Here is a 12,955-nt window from a genome sequence, read left to right as displayed (position 1 = left end):
ACTGTTATATCAGCATCCATCACGATGGAGCACATGAACAGTTTGTGTGAATATCGTGTTTGACGGCGCCATGTAAAGGGGCCGGAGTGTGGTACATGCATAATAATGCCGAAAGAAGTCGAGTGCTTATGTTGCAAGAAGCTGCTCTTAAAGTAGCATATTTAGAACTTCGAGGGCAGCACGAACCTAGCGCTCATATTCACAAGTAAGAAGCGTGTCTCATGCACAATCATGCTGGTTGGTTTCAATACAGAATAATTATTCTGAACTTTTCGTTATTGTTCGTCACTTATTCAGAAAGAGTGCAGCTGAATTAATACTCGACGTCCTACTAGCTGTAGCTTTGTTCAAAGCTTGCGTGTCTCATACAGGAAATAGATACACTACATACCAACAGTTCGTGAGATGGGTGTTGCACAAACTTGAAAAAAAAAAAAACAAGAGACTCGTTATACCAGTCTGCGCGGTGAACAGGATACACAAAGCCTTTCACATAGTAACTACTACATGCTTTAAATACCCAAGATACTAGGTGTAAGTACCCCCTACAGGGGGTGCCCTTGCAATTTCAGCTGTAGACACATGTCAGTAATGATTATAATAATGACACCGCTCCCCCCAAACTTTTTTCAACACCCCTCCATGCTTGGGATTCTGGATAAACCACTGTGCTCATCCCTGGCACAAAGCACCATCTCCTCAGCCTGCTCCGCCTGGTAAGAATTACATTGGGCTCTCAATTCCACCGCCGACACAAATCCAATCCTGTTCTGATGCATCCTTTTGTCCACCCATTCAGTCAGTATGTCGTAAGTGTTGTTCGAACTCTGTCTGATAGCACCCAAATAGTATTGATTAAGCACCTCAAGCATTTTAATGTGGACGGGTAGAAATACCACAAGACACACCACACCTCCTCAGAATAATCAGATATAAACAACACGCGTACGTTTGGTAGGGACACAATACTCGCCACGCTAGATGTGACATCACCTTATACTAATATCCTACACAACGACGGAATCACAGCCCCCTGCCAATACCCTTTCTACAACAAACACCAGAAAAGATACGGAAACCATCCTCGCTCTAATGGACTTGGTCCTTAAACTAAACTACTTCGACTTCAATGGGGAATACTACCTACAAGTACACGGTACAAGCATGGACACACCAGTTGCACTCACGTACGCAAATATCTTCATGGGGTTCCTAGAGAACAAACTTCTTAGCGCCCTCGCATTAAAACCCACAATGTACCTTCGATACATTGATGATATACTTATAACATGGGAACACGGGGAACATGAATTTGAAAAATTTGTAGATCTACTGAACACCGCGCATAGCATTAGATCACAACACTCAACTCACTCAATCAACTTTCTCGACACCACAATACCATTAGACAACGGCAACCTCACCACAACCCTGTACAAAAAGCCAACTGATAGACAACAATACCTTAACTTCAAAAGCCACCAACCTCGTCACTGTAAGGTTGGAATTCCTAATGGGCGGAGTGTATGACTGTGCAGAATTTGTTCAGACGACACAGATTATGCCGAGAAGCTTGACGAACTCTGCAGCACACTTGCCCGAAGGGACTATCCAGACTCCCTCCTAACCGAATTTCGTCGCAAGGCACTCACACACTTGATCGAAACGAGGCTCTGGAACACCGAGAAGATCCTGACGCGTGCCAAATAAGCTTCGTCACAAGATATTCCAACGCACTTCGAAACATCAAAGCCATTCTACGGAAGCACGAGCCCCTCCTCCAAAGCAGTGACCTAATATGTTCTTTAAATTTCTCATCAGCACTACGAAGCAACTGTGGCTATGAGCAGTGCAAACAACTGGAAGGAGGCTGACTTCGGGCAGCGGCACCAAACATGTTGATGTAAGCTGTTTTATTAGTGTTTTGTATTGTTCAGCAGCGGATTAGCCTTCTAACGCTGGCTCTCTAGCTAGAAGTATGAACCAATAAGTAGTTGGGTAGAAATGAGTGACAAATGAGTGGCCTGCAGTTAGAATGGACCTTTTTCACACTCGTGTCGTATCCTAACGGCTGTCCAGCGAAACATGATTGGCGCGCATCAAAACGTAGCCAGCCTCAGCCTTCTTTGCAAAGAGGCCCAGGCGAAAATCTGGATTGGTTCCAGAATGGTTCCAGTTGAATCTGAACTGGTTCCAGTTGGATGTTTGATGGTCCCGGATGGTTCCAGTTGAATGTGGATGGTCCCAGCTGGATTCCCAATTGGGGTGGCTGGTTCCACTTTGCTGACATCAATGGTACCACTCTGGTCTCAGATGGTTCCAGAAGTTCCAACTGGAGCCTCACAGGTACCATTTTGTTCTCAGAATGGTCACTTGAGACTCCAAGTTGGGCAGCTTCCCAGCTTCCCCCTTTGAGATTTCATCTTGTCCACACCATATATCCTTCTGGTTTTGTTTGATCTATTACTCTGATCTATTTTAGCACATGCGTGACCTCTTTTTATTGCTGTTTATCCAGGTGCGCGCGTCTGCGATCAAATATATAATCCCTGTAACTCCAATTCGTGCACATATTCTCATCTGAAGGTGCATGAATATCATAACATATTAAGTACCAGAGAAATGTCAAAAATACATCTCAACAACAACAAAAATTAAACTAAATAACTAGAAGAAAAACAACGAAAAAAAGAAGAAAAGGTAATTGCAGAGGCTGATGCAATGTGGAGACGCCACGGCGGCTCGGCGAGAGGGAGAGGGCGAGACTAGGCGCCCACAGCTCCCCATAGAGCCCATAGTTTGAGATAATTCAGGCAACACTGGACATACAACCAATGAAAATGCGTCGTGATGCCTAGCAGCCAGCCAATCAGCAACCTCTCCGTTTGGCTCGCCTTTCGGCCGGCCCTGGCTACCATTGACTTCTACTGGTTTTCATACCTGGCACCCGTTATTCCAAAATAACTAAGACATTTTTGATAGGCTAAATATATATTTATTGATGCAACGTATAGACTCAAGTGTTTGACTCATATATTCACCGTGCGTACAGGACGTTTCGTTCGTTGAATAGACTGCAACCAAACCAAGTTCAAACTTGCAAAGCACACACACAACATACTTCTGGAGGCGAGCGAAGTTCACGAGTGCGTGCGTTTCACAGATGAGCATCTTCTTCTCATACTGGCGATGCACCGAAGGTCACACAGTCACGGCATCCGCCGTAAGCTGCCGTTTACGCAATGGTCCAGGGAAAATGGCGGGCGCCCAAACCACGTAATCCCCAGGAGCCACTCACAGCGTCTCCGCTAGCCAGCGCGGGAAAAAAGCTGGGGCTCAGTGCGCATGCGAAGACCGACCTCCTTTCTCAACCTCCTTCTCCTTCTCTCCTCGGGTTTGTCGTCTCTCCTCTCGTCCCTCCTGCCCCCCAGCCTCGTCCGTTTGCCTTCGGCGCTTGCTGTCTTGCTGTAGAGCAACTATCATTCTGTCCCAAAGCAGACAATCAAAAAGCGATGGTGTATGACAAATCAACTTTATTTGTCCTCGGGAACTGCCTCGAAAAAGCTACAGTACATATCTTTTTACGTCTTGTTACAGGCTGCACTGGAGCTTTAGGTGCTTCGACTTCGAAGGGCAGTTCAAAAGCCAATGCTGAGCTATGTGCGTCGTTGTTGCCGATGGCTGCGGGAGAACTAAAACAAACAAAAAAAAATATATATATATATATTGACGATCGTAACTCTGCACAAAAATCACTGCTATGATAGGCAATCGATCTTGATTTCGTATTTGAACACCGAGGCACTTGTCGCGAATGTTCGTAGATCACAGTGAATGAACGGCTGCGACGCGCATGAGGGGCAACTAGCATAACCACACATAATTTGATTAACGGCATATCAGAAATGTACAAGTTACGGCAATGCACTGCACAATGAAACGCCGCTAACGTACCGAGTGACTCGTAAATGTTGTACATAATACACTTAACGTGATAAACCTGCATTACTTCCTTCAGTCACAAAAAAGTAATCAAACTTGTCTTACCGTTCACTTGCAGTACGTCGGAAAGAGTGCAGACTTACATCTCTCTGACGATTTCTGCGTCCTTTGGAGGTGCAGGGATTCCATGTCATGTTCGTCTTCCCGCTGTTGTGATGATGTGGTGGATGTGCCATTCTCACATTAGCAGTTCACCACAATCTAAATCTAAAGCATTCAAAACCCTCAAACTACCCCCTAGCGTCTGCGTGCACAACGGTTGCAGTCCGAGAGAACACGCGTGGCCGGACAGACGCGATGCCTCCTCTGTCGTTTTTCTTCTTCTTCTTCTTCTTATGGGTTAAGAGGACATACCACCCCCTGTTTTCTATGTGAACTTTGCATAGGTTTTGTGGCTGAACTACGAGACAGATCGTATTGCGGAAACCTTCATTGGAAAGGTGACGTCAAGATCTCTTAACTCTGGGAACTGAAATATCGCTCTAGCGTTGTAATTTTTTTTTACGGACCCCTGAAGGTGGGAACCCCTCTGTTTTCTATGTGAACTTTGCATAGGTTTTGTGGCTGAACTACGAGACAGATCGGAATGCGGAAACTTTCATCGGAAAGGTGACGTCAAGACATCTTAACTCTGGGAACTGAAATATCGCTCTAGCGTTGTAATTTTTTTTTAAAAAAGAAAAAGAAATGAATTTTGTCGCTACAGCTTCAAAAAATCCAAATAAATAAATGAAAGCAAATAAAAACAATCCGCTTCTGAGGTTAACCGGGGACATGTTTCAGGATTCAAATGACGCGTTTTTTGTGTGTTTTTAGCATTCTGTTTTTCCGAAAAAGAATTAAAAGTGAGTACAGGCATGCATCCAAGGCGTTTACCACTGATTCCGGAAGGTGGCGCCGTCCGCTCGCAGCGCCCGAACGTAGTCCGCTCGTAACCATCCGCGTATTGCGCAGCAGCTGATCGGCGTCCGTGGTTTCGGCGGTTCGTCCTGAAGTGACCAATTCGTGGCTAAGTTACGCGTTTTTTTCACTTTCTTGTCCTGTTCATTTGCTCTCTGTCCTTGTGTGTTTTCTGCGTGTTCATAGTATTTACCCATTATGGCTCGAAGTCACGTCTACGGACAACGGAAACGTAAGAAGAAGGACTTTGCGAATTTACGTGGTAGAGGCAGGCATGTGACGGAGCCTGCGGATTTGAGAGATTTTGGTAATGCAGGATGCTCCAGCCGTGCTGTTCCCAGTGATCGTTGCACTTCGACGACTCCACATCGCGCAGATACCCTTGTAGGCTCAACCTTTGGTGGTAGTGTTGTTCCTCAAACTGTAACTGATGCCGGTCGGAATGCTTGTTTCGCTTCGAGCACAAGCGAAATTCGTCCTTCAAATTCGTCATTTGCTGATTCAGCTGAGGTAGATAATGTAGTCCCCTGCAGTTCAGGTTGTGACGAGCTTGCCGGTTCCAGAGCAAGTCCCGTTCCAATCACTGCCGCTGTTACACCCAGTCGATCTTCATCTTTCGATACTGGCAATGTTCACCAGACACAGAGTCAGCGCACAAGCAGTGTGAATGGTCGGCGTATAGTGGAGAGTGATCACTTCTTCTCGTCTTTGCAAAGTTTGTCGGTACATAGTCCGTTTGGTTGCGGCCTGGCTGACATGGAAATTGTATCAGAACATCGGCGAGGTCTGTGTAGCTCTTTCAGTTTGAAGTGCAGGATGTGTCTGAGGAAAGATGTAGTCACAACAGAGGCACCAGTTGATCAACTTGTTCAACAACGCATGGACGTCAATTCCTCAGCAGTGAACGGTATCGTGTCTATAGGTTCTGGTTTCTCAGGCCTTCGCGAGCTCCTAGGTGCTCTGGACATGGGCCTGTAGCTCTCGGCCAGGCGGCGTTGCGATCAGCGGACGACAGCGCCGCATGTGGAAGCAAATCGAAACAATGGTCCGCACAAGAGTGTTTCGGTTTCGCGGGTTTCGCTCTGGCGCAAGCAAGCAATGTATCGCATCTTGCGTGGGTTTGAAAAGCTGGAGGTCATTGACGATTGGGCAAGTTACTAGTCAATGTTTTCGGCGTCGACCAAGCATCGGACGGTAACGAAATCGTCGTTAATGCATTTCGGAAGAAGTGAAGGACAGCGTGGTTTATAGCGTCCGGTTCGAGGTGAGTCGGCGTGATCGTACGTAATATTTGTTAACTGTACATCAAAATGATATACCTGATCAGAAAAACATTGAATGCACATTTTACCCGCACTGAAAGCTGATTTAACTCAATTTCGGTACCTCTCCATCACAGGTGTCCAAGTGCTCGTGGCAGTTTATGTTGCGTCGTGTACCTGTAAAGCGGGAATTGCGGGAAAATGTAAGCACGCGGCAGCAGTCTGCTGCTACCTGAACAAGGAAGAAGACGCCACATGTACGGGCAACAACAAAAGAGGGGCAAGCCAAGCTCAAAGCCGCAGGCGTGACATGACAAAGGGTATCGCCGATTTATTTCCGAGTACGTATGTATAATGTGGACAATGTGCTTTCCTTTAGGCAGGAGCTCGGATGCAGACCTTTCATATTGTATTTTTAGAGCTGATGAGGCTACAGTCATCTCTGCTGCATCGTTGATCATTTGCCAATGATCTTTCTCTACTGAACGCTGCTGCTGTACCCTGCTGCATCGTTGATCGTTGGCTATTCTGTTATTCTTCAGCATTTTATATGTTTCATCAACCAGTATTGTACCGTGTACCTAGTATGTTGCCTCAAAACAATGCTTTATTGCTCTTGGTAATAAACAGCTTGCATCTGATATATTTCTCCTTGTTTGTGTAATGTAGGTATATCAACCAAATGTCTCCCGCTGCAAAAAGAAAACCGCCTGGTGATATCATTCACGCGTACCCAGACATAGTTTGTCCACTCGCTGAGGTCCTTGAGTCTGAACAGAGGGGAGCCTTACAGTGGGACTGTAAAGAGGTTCTGAACGGCATTTTCGACAATGTGGTAACGGGAGAGCAAACGGAGAATCTATTTGATCTCCGAAAGGTCATGAGAGGGACACGCACGGTGTTCCATTATAGCATTCCAACAAAAATGCCACGGGGTAGCTTCATAGCGGGTCTCTTGAAGAACGTAAGTAAGTAAGGTCATTGCTTTTATTTAAGTAAACATCACACTGCACAAAGACCCTCGAACATAGCAGTAAGAAGAAGAACCGGCGGGAGTCGATGCCCACAGTAAGCCTTTCATATTTCCCTCTAATTTGCATATAAAGTACTAACTGTTTGGCAAACTTTGTGATATAATAATAATAAGAATCCAATAATATAATAATAATAATATATCCAAGTAAATTTCTACCGCAAGTTGTTTGGGTATAACTCTACATTATCTCCAGGTGGAATGCAGAGCGGAAACTTCGCGGCGTTTTTACGGTACACGCAATTAACGCTTTCCGCCTTTCTGTCTCCCAAGGGTTTCCGAGGAAGCGATAAAACCTTATTTTTGACGTTTTGGAATCTGTTATGGTAGCCAACGACACAACAATACTGTGTGCCCGACTTGTGTTGTGGTTTGCCGTGCGCTGGCGATCTGAAAGGCGGCATATTTAACCACGATACATGCTTGGCTGCCTGGCTGTGCGGGCCAGTCACTGCTCCCGCTCCCGCTTGGGTCCCGATTGGCGCTCGCGTCGCCGGGCAAACTTGAGCGCAACAGGCCTATACCCGGCATGGCTGGTAGCACGTACAGTAAGTATCAGGATATTGTTGCTAAAGGAATCGACGAAACAGCTTGGGAAGGTGCTGGCTGTCTAGGATTTTCTGCTTGCAGTAATCTGTGAACCAGTGGTTACTAACAATGGCTATTGGTCACCTTGACCAGATTTCATCTGAAGAAAAACTTGAGACCGGGGGAACACTGCAAACACATCTGTACGGACCACAATACGAATTTGAGGAGAAATACATTTTTTCTCTTGAAAAGCTTGCTATGAAGCATAATATATTTTATTAACCAAAATATATTGCACGAGTTGCACCCGTAGGAAAATACCCAGCCATCTCATTCAGGCTACAGTGGGCATCAGTGACTCGCACTCATAGTGGCAAGCAATGCAGTAGTCTTTCAATTTCAAATTTCACACGCATTATCATGCACCACCTCGCTGTGTTTAGAGTTTCTGCTCCAGGAAATATCACGGGGAGGGGGGCATATGTGCCCTGGACCAACTTCTAAGGAAACTACTGGTCTCAGGGTGCCTAGGGTAACGAGCAGACAGCCCAGCCGGAAGCTGGCAGACGGCATGAAGCCATTACAAAATTTCCATCGGAATGATGATAGTTGTTTACAAAATTTTATCGGGCAGGTCTTGTGTATGATGTGGGCCATTTGTACACTAATCATGGGACAAAGTATGCGATGGCAGGAGGAACAGGTTAGAAAAAGCTTTGACTACGTTGCTGCTGCTGACAGAAGTGAGCATAGGTTTGGGGATCAGATGACGTGGTTGTTATAATACAGCAGGTAACAGTGGTAACATCGTTCTGTGTCGTCATGACATGGCGGCTAAAATGGTGAGCGTTCACCACGGTGAGCGCACAGGCCTGCATGCACTCGTGGGGTGTCCCTTAGCACGACACTCTTCACACGACTCCATTGGCTTGAGTACGATGCCACGACGCGGACCCGGTGCTTTCAGCCATGGTCCGTAGCGTTTCACGAGGGCTGTGCGGAGGATGCCTGCTAGGCACGATAACCCCCGTCCCGTCGAAATGTGATAGCCATCCCGTGAAAGCATCCCCTCTTTCACCTCCTTGTTCCTGGTAAAGACCTTGTGCTGGAAAAGATATTTGAACATATATACGGAATGTTTTTGCAAACAGCACTTCACAAAGACAGCAATACAAATAAACCGGAATTCCTGGTAGGCATGTGCCAGTACTTAGTACGCATTTTATTTTCGGAAAAATTGCGCGATAAAAAGCAACTGGAAACTAGCTTTGTGATACTTGAATTACAAACAGGTACCGCATCAAGACCATCAACTGTTTGTAATTCAAGCACCACAAAGGTAGCCCCAGTTACTTTTTGTCGCACTGTTTTTCCAAAATTAACGAGCATTATAAAATACCTGCCATGACCACCAGGAAGTTCCAGAGTTAGCGTTCGAGAAGCGACTACTCACGTCAATGCTCAACACCGTAGCGTCACCGGCACGGACAGCTGGAATCGTGCGCAGCATCGCGTTATATCCCTGAATTGTGCCAGAAAGTTCAGGCCGCCTTGTCTGTGGCATCAGCTTATACAGGAATATATGCTCCGCGTAGCCTTTCGCCACCTCAACGGTATCCTGTGAAAGAAGACCATTCATGGAAATGAATCTTCCCTGGCGTGTCAGAGGAAATGGGTTTTAGCAGCACAGAGATTGAAATCGTTGCAATCTGTACTTACTGAGACTTCCCGCAAAACAGCTGCGGCACTCTTCCCATCCTGGATATCGTTGCCACCGATATACATGACGATCCAGTCTACTGCTAGGTGCAGTCGATGGATTTTTTCTCTCAGACGGGCCGCTGTAGCTCCGGGATAGCTAAAAGTGACGATTTCCACGTCAGAGTCTACGAACAGCCTGTCGCGCGTCATAAACTTCAGCTGGCTACTGCCAACCAACGCGCCTTTCATCGTTTACGTTTCTCTGGGATCACAATGCGTTGTGCGGCGAACTGCAAAGTCAGTTGATCTCCGAAGAAGCTGCAAGGGAGAACCATGCGTGCGTCTGTGGCGTGCGCGAGACGCAGTTGGCGCCGTTGCGTAGTCCTCCTCTCCACAGCTGTCTGGTCGTCTGCTCGCTGAGGTCGACGCGACCACCAAGCCTTTGGCAGCCCGCTCGTGCAGACGCGGATGTTATGTGACGGGGCCCACACAACAAACCCATCGCATGCAAAAATATAAATAAAATCAAATGCGTTTGTGGTGTTTTGCACATTGGTTTAGGGCCTTATGGACCAGCAAAACCAAATATAGTGGGATGACCGTGAGGGTGGGGACGTTTGCCACAAGATTTCGCGGCACGCTACCCAAACCCGGATTTATTTGTCATGAGCATTCTGCATGTATTCCTAAGAATCCTTCGCTGTAGTGGGACGATCATATGTTTAAACACTAAAAACAACAAATTATTTATCGAGCGGTCAAAAGCTTCCTTTTATGAACTGTATATGCACCGCGGAAAGGATGGAAATTCGCCTGCGATCTCTGACGGTGAAAATGAAATCATAGTTCGATTGCCGCGGAAATAAACACTTTCTTTTATTTTTGAATCGGATAGTCCGCAATTGATGCAAACTACACTATGATAAACAGTCGCGTCCGAAATGTCGAATATTCAGACAAACAATTCAACACGTCAGCCTGAACAGACTGGAAGACAGGTTGCTTTATCTTGGAATTATGAAATTTTTATCGTGGTTGAGGAAGGCCCGGCTAGCATTAAACCCCATAAAAAAGTAACAACAATACAGTGAAGGAAGTAACAAATCGATACCTGCCGTCTGCACGCACACTGTATCACGAAATTGGCCAAATCCGGCGGCCATTTACTCAAAATCGCCGCCAAAATTTTGGCACGATTTTCGGGTATGTTATGGAGCTATCCTTCCCGAGAACACAGAAAGAAAATTGGAATGGACAAATGGGACTGGCCATCGGGCCCGCTGCGAGCCTGGGGAACACTTAGAGCAGAGGTGGGTTTGGATAGGGCCTCAGTATAGAAATATTGGTGTATGGGCAGGGCACGGGCCTAAAAATCCGGCCCATGCAGTGCTCTACCCCTTCTCAAGAGGCAACTACAGTGCCAAAATGCGCATGACCTGTGCATACGTGCACTGTTTGGTTTGTTTGATAGCTGAAGAAACTCGGGACGGGGGACAAGACAGCCGTTTCTATAGAAAAGCGCTATCACGCATTTTGTTTTCCCAAATGTTCGCGTAAGCCAGACGGACACTTGGTAGTTCGACGAAATGGGCACTTGGACCGTATGACGTGCAACCCATTATTTGAGGGTGAAATCCATACCCGACCCCTAAATCCTCTGACAAGACCCGCCACCCGCGCTCTACCAGAAAATGAAATCCACACCCAACCGGACCCGACCAGCAGGGGCTGCGGCGCCTTTGTTTACTTATTATTTGGTATGATCTTTTCTCTTCGTTGTTGTTGCTGTAGCCGTTGCTTGTTCGTGGCCGACCCGCCAGCAGTGCTTGTGCCAAAAACGCTGCCCGCAACAGTCTCGCTACCCGCGCGGGTGTCAATAATATCACCCGCAACCGACCCGCTACCCGCGGGAAACTCCAAACCGGGATCCGCACCGCAGGATAGAGCGTGTCGTGCAGAACCCTGCCTGCACTACGCCTGAAAACTCCGCACTTCGGCTTTCCTCTTGATCAGCGTCTCACTCTGCTTCACGGAGAGAGCGGTGTCGTGTGTACGCGGTTGCTCCTCTCTGGCTTTGTTGAAGGACGCTCCTTCTGCTGTTCAAACGCGCCCACCACGCCTGTGGGCCCCAACGTGTGTGAGTGCATGTGTGTGGAATTTTGAGTAGCAAGCCGTAGCCATCTGGCTGACATCTCCTAACCCCTATGTAGAAGAAGAACCGAGACCCGACACAAACATTCAGCTGTCGAGTCTCATGAAGTCTGTTGACGTACATGCCGCACCATGTGTTGTCGAATCCGAACCTGGCACGGGCACGTGCGAAAAACGTAAAGCCCGGCCCGACAAGGCCCGCGCAATGCTCTAAAGGGGAGTGCGAAACCCTATCGAAATTTGCTAGCAGTCCTGTGCGAGCGCACCGGCCTTGAGTTCTACTATGAAATAATGGGAGCGCTTTCACGACACCAATCGACAGCAACGAACGTCATGGTTCAACAGCGTAAGTGTCACTGGCAAGAAAAGCAGGGATGTTTTGCAACGGGATGTTGCAGTGTCATATGACCGTCGACAACCCCGCGTCCTTTCTGGATACTGCTGCCTCTGACAAAAATCGCTATTCAGCTCAACTGGAGTCCCCCGATACTCTCAGGGACACGTGATCCTGTGACACCACGAAAACTGAAAACTACGATTACTATATCACGAATAGACACCTCCACGGACAGTCTCTGCGTATCGGGTGAAAAGCTTTAGCCCGCTGCTACCGATCAGAGCAATCTTCATCCACGAGAAAGCGAGGTGGTAACGGCGGTACGCGACAGTCACACGGCATGTTCGAGAAATGCCAGTAAAACGTAAACAGCAAACGCGAGACAACGAAATCCACCGCGCAAAAGCAAATCGGGGAAAGGAGAAAATCTAAAAATAAAGGAAACACAACCCAGCTCATAGGTCTCCGCCTGTCACGTGGGCTTGTCGTGTCCTCCAATCAGAGACGCGATGGACTTCTTACAAAGTCGGAGGAGTGAGGGCCCTCCTCACTCCTCCGACTTGTGGCGCCATCTATCGCAGAAAAAAGTTCATTTTTGAGTTGAGACGTATGTGATATGTCCTCTTAAGTGAGGTCAGCCAAAGTCAATGGCTTGCTTCTCCTCCGTTCGACTGCTTCCCTTGAGCGGTTCGCGCGTTCGGATGCTCGCTCCTCAGTCAAATGACTCTCGCCCAATCAGCGCGAAGGAAACTGACGCCAGTTTTTTAGATCAATGAGCATCCAAATATTTATACATATATTGCGCAGCCAATCAGAGATCTTCCGCGTACGCGCGCCGGTGGCGACAATATTTTGGAGGCGGTGCGTTTCGCTTTAGAGCCGGCGGCTGGTCACGGGAGATACTTTTGTCGTTACGAACACTCTCTTCTTAGTCACTGTATTTGAAAATGCGACAGCGCTCGAAAGTGTTCCTCAGGCGTCAGCTCACCAAGCATTCCAGTTCCAAACCGGCTAGAATGTCCGTAGGTTGATACTTTA

General features: G+C 47.3%; 1 long non-coding RNA gene across 1 annotated transcript; it reads left to right on the top strand.

Annotated features, from left to right (window-relative positions):
- The first annotated feature begins 5,191 nt into the window (after window positions 1–5,191).
- On the top strand, window positions 5,192–6,805 carry LOC135373768 (uncharacterized). The gene is made up of 3 exons (XR_010416577.1): window positions 5,192–6,166; window positions 6,302–6,505; window positions 6,584–6,805. It is a non-coding gene; the product is annotated as an uncharacterized LOC135373768 (long non-coding RNA).
- Window positions 6,806–12,955: the final 6,150 nt, after the last annotated feature.

Source organism: Ornithodoros turicata, unplaced genomic scaffold (assembly GCF_037126465.1).
Source record: "Ornithodoros turicata isolate Travis unplaced genomic scaffold, ASM3712646v1 Chromosome31, whole genome shotgun sequence".
NCBI lineage: Eukaryota > Metazoa > Arthropoda > Arachnida > Ixodida > Argasidae > Ornithodoros > Ornithodoros turicata.
This window is presented reverse-complemented; position numbering and strand designations above follow the sequence as displayed.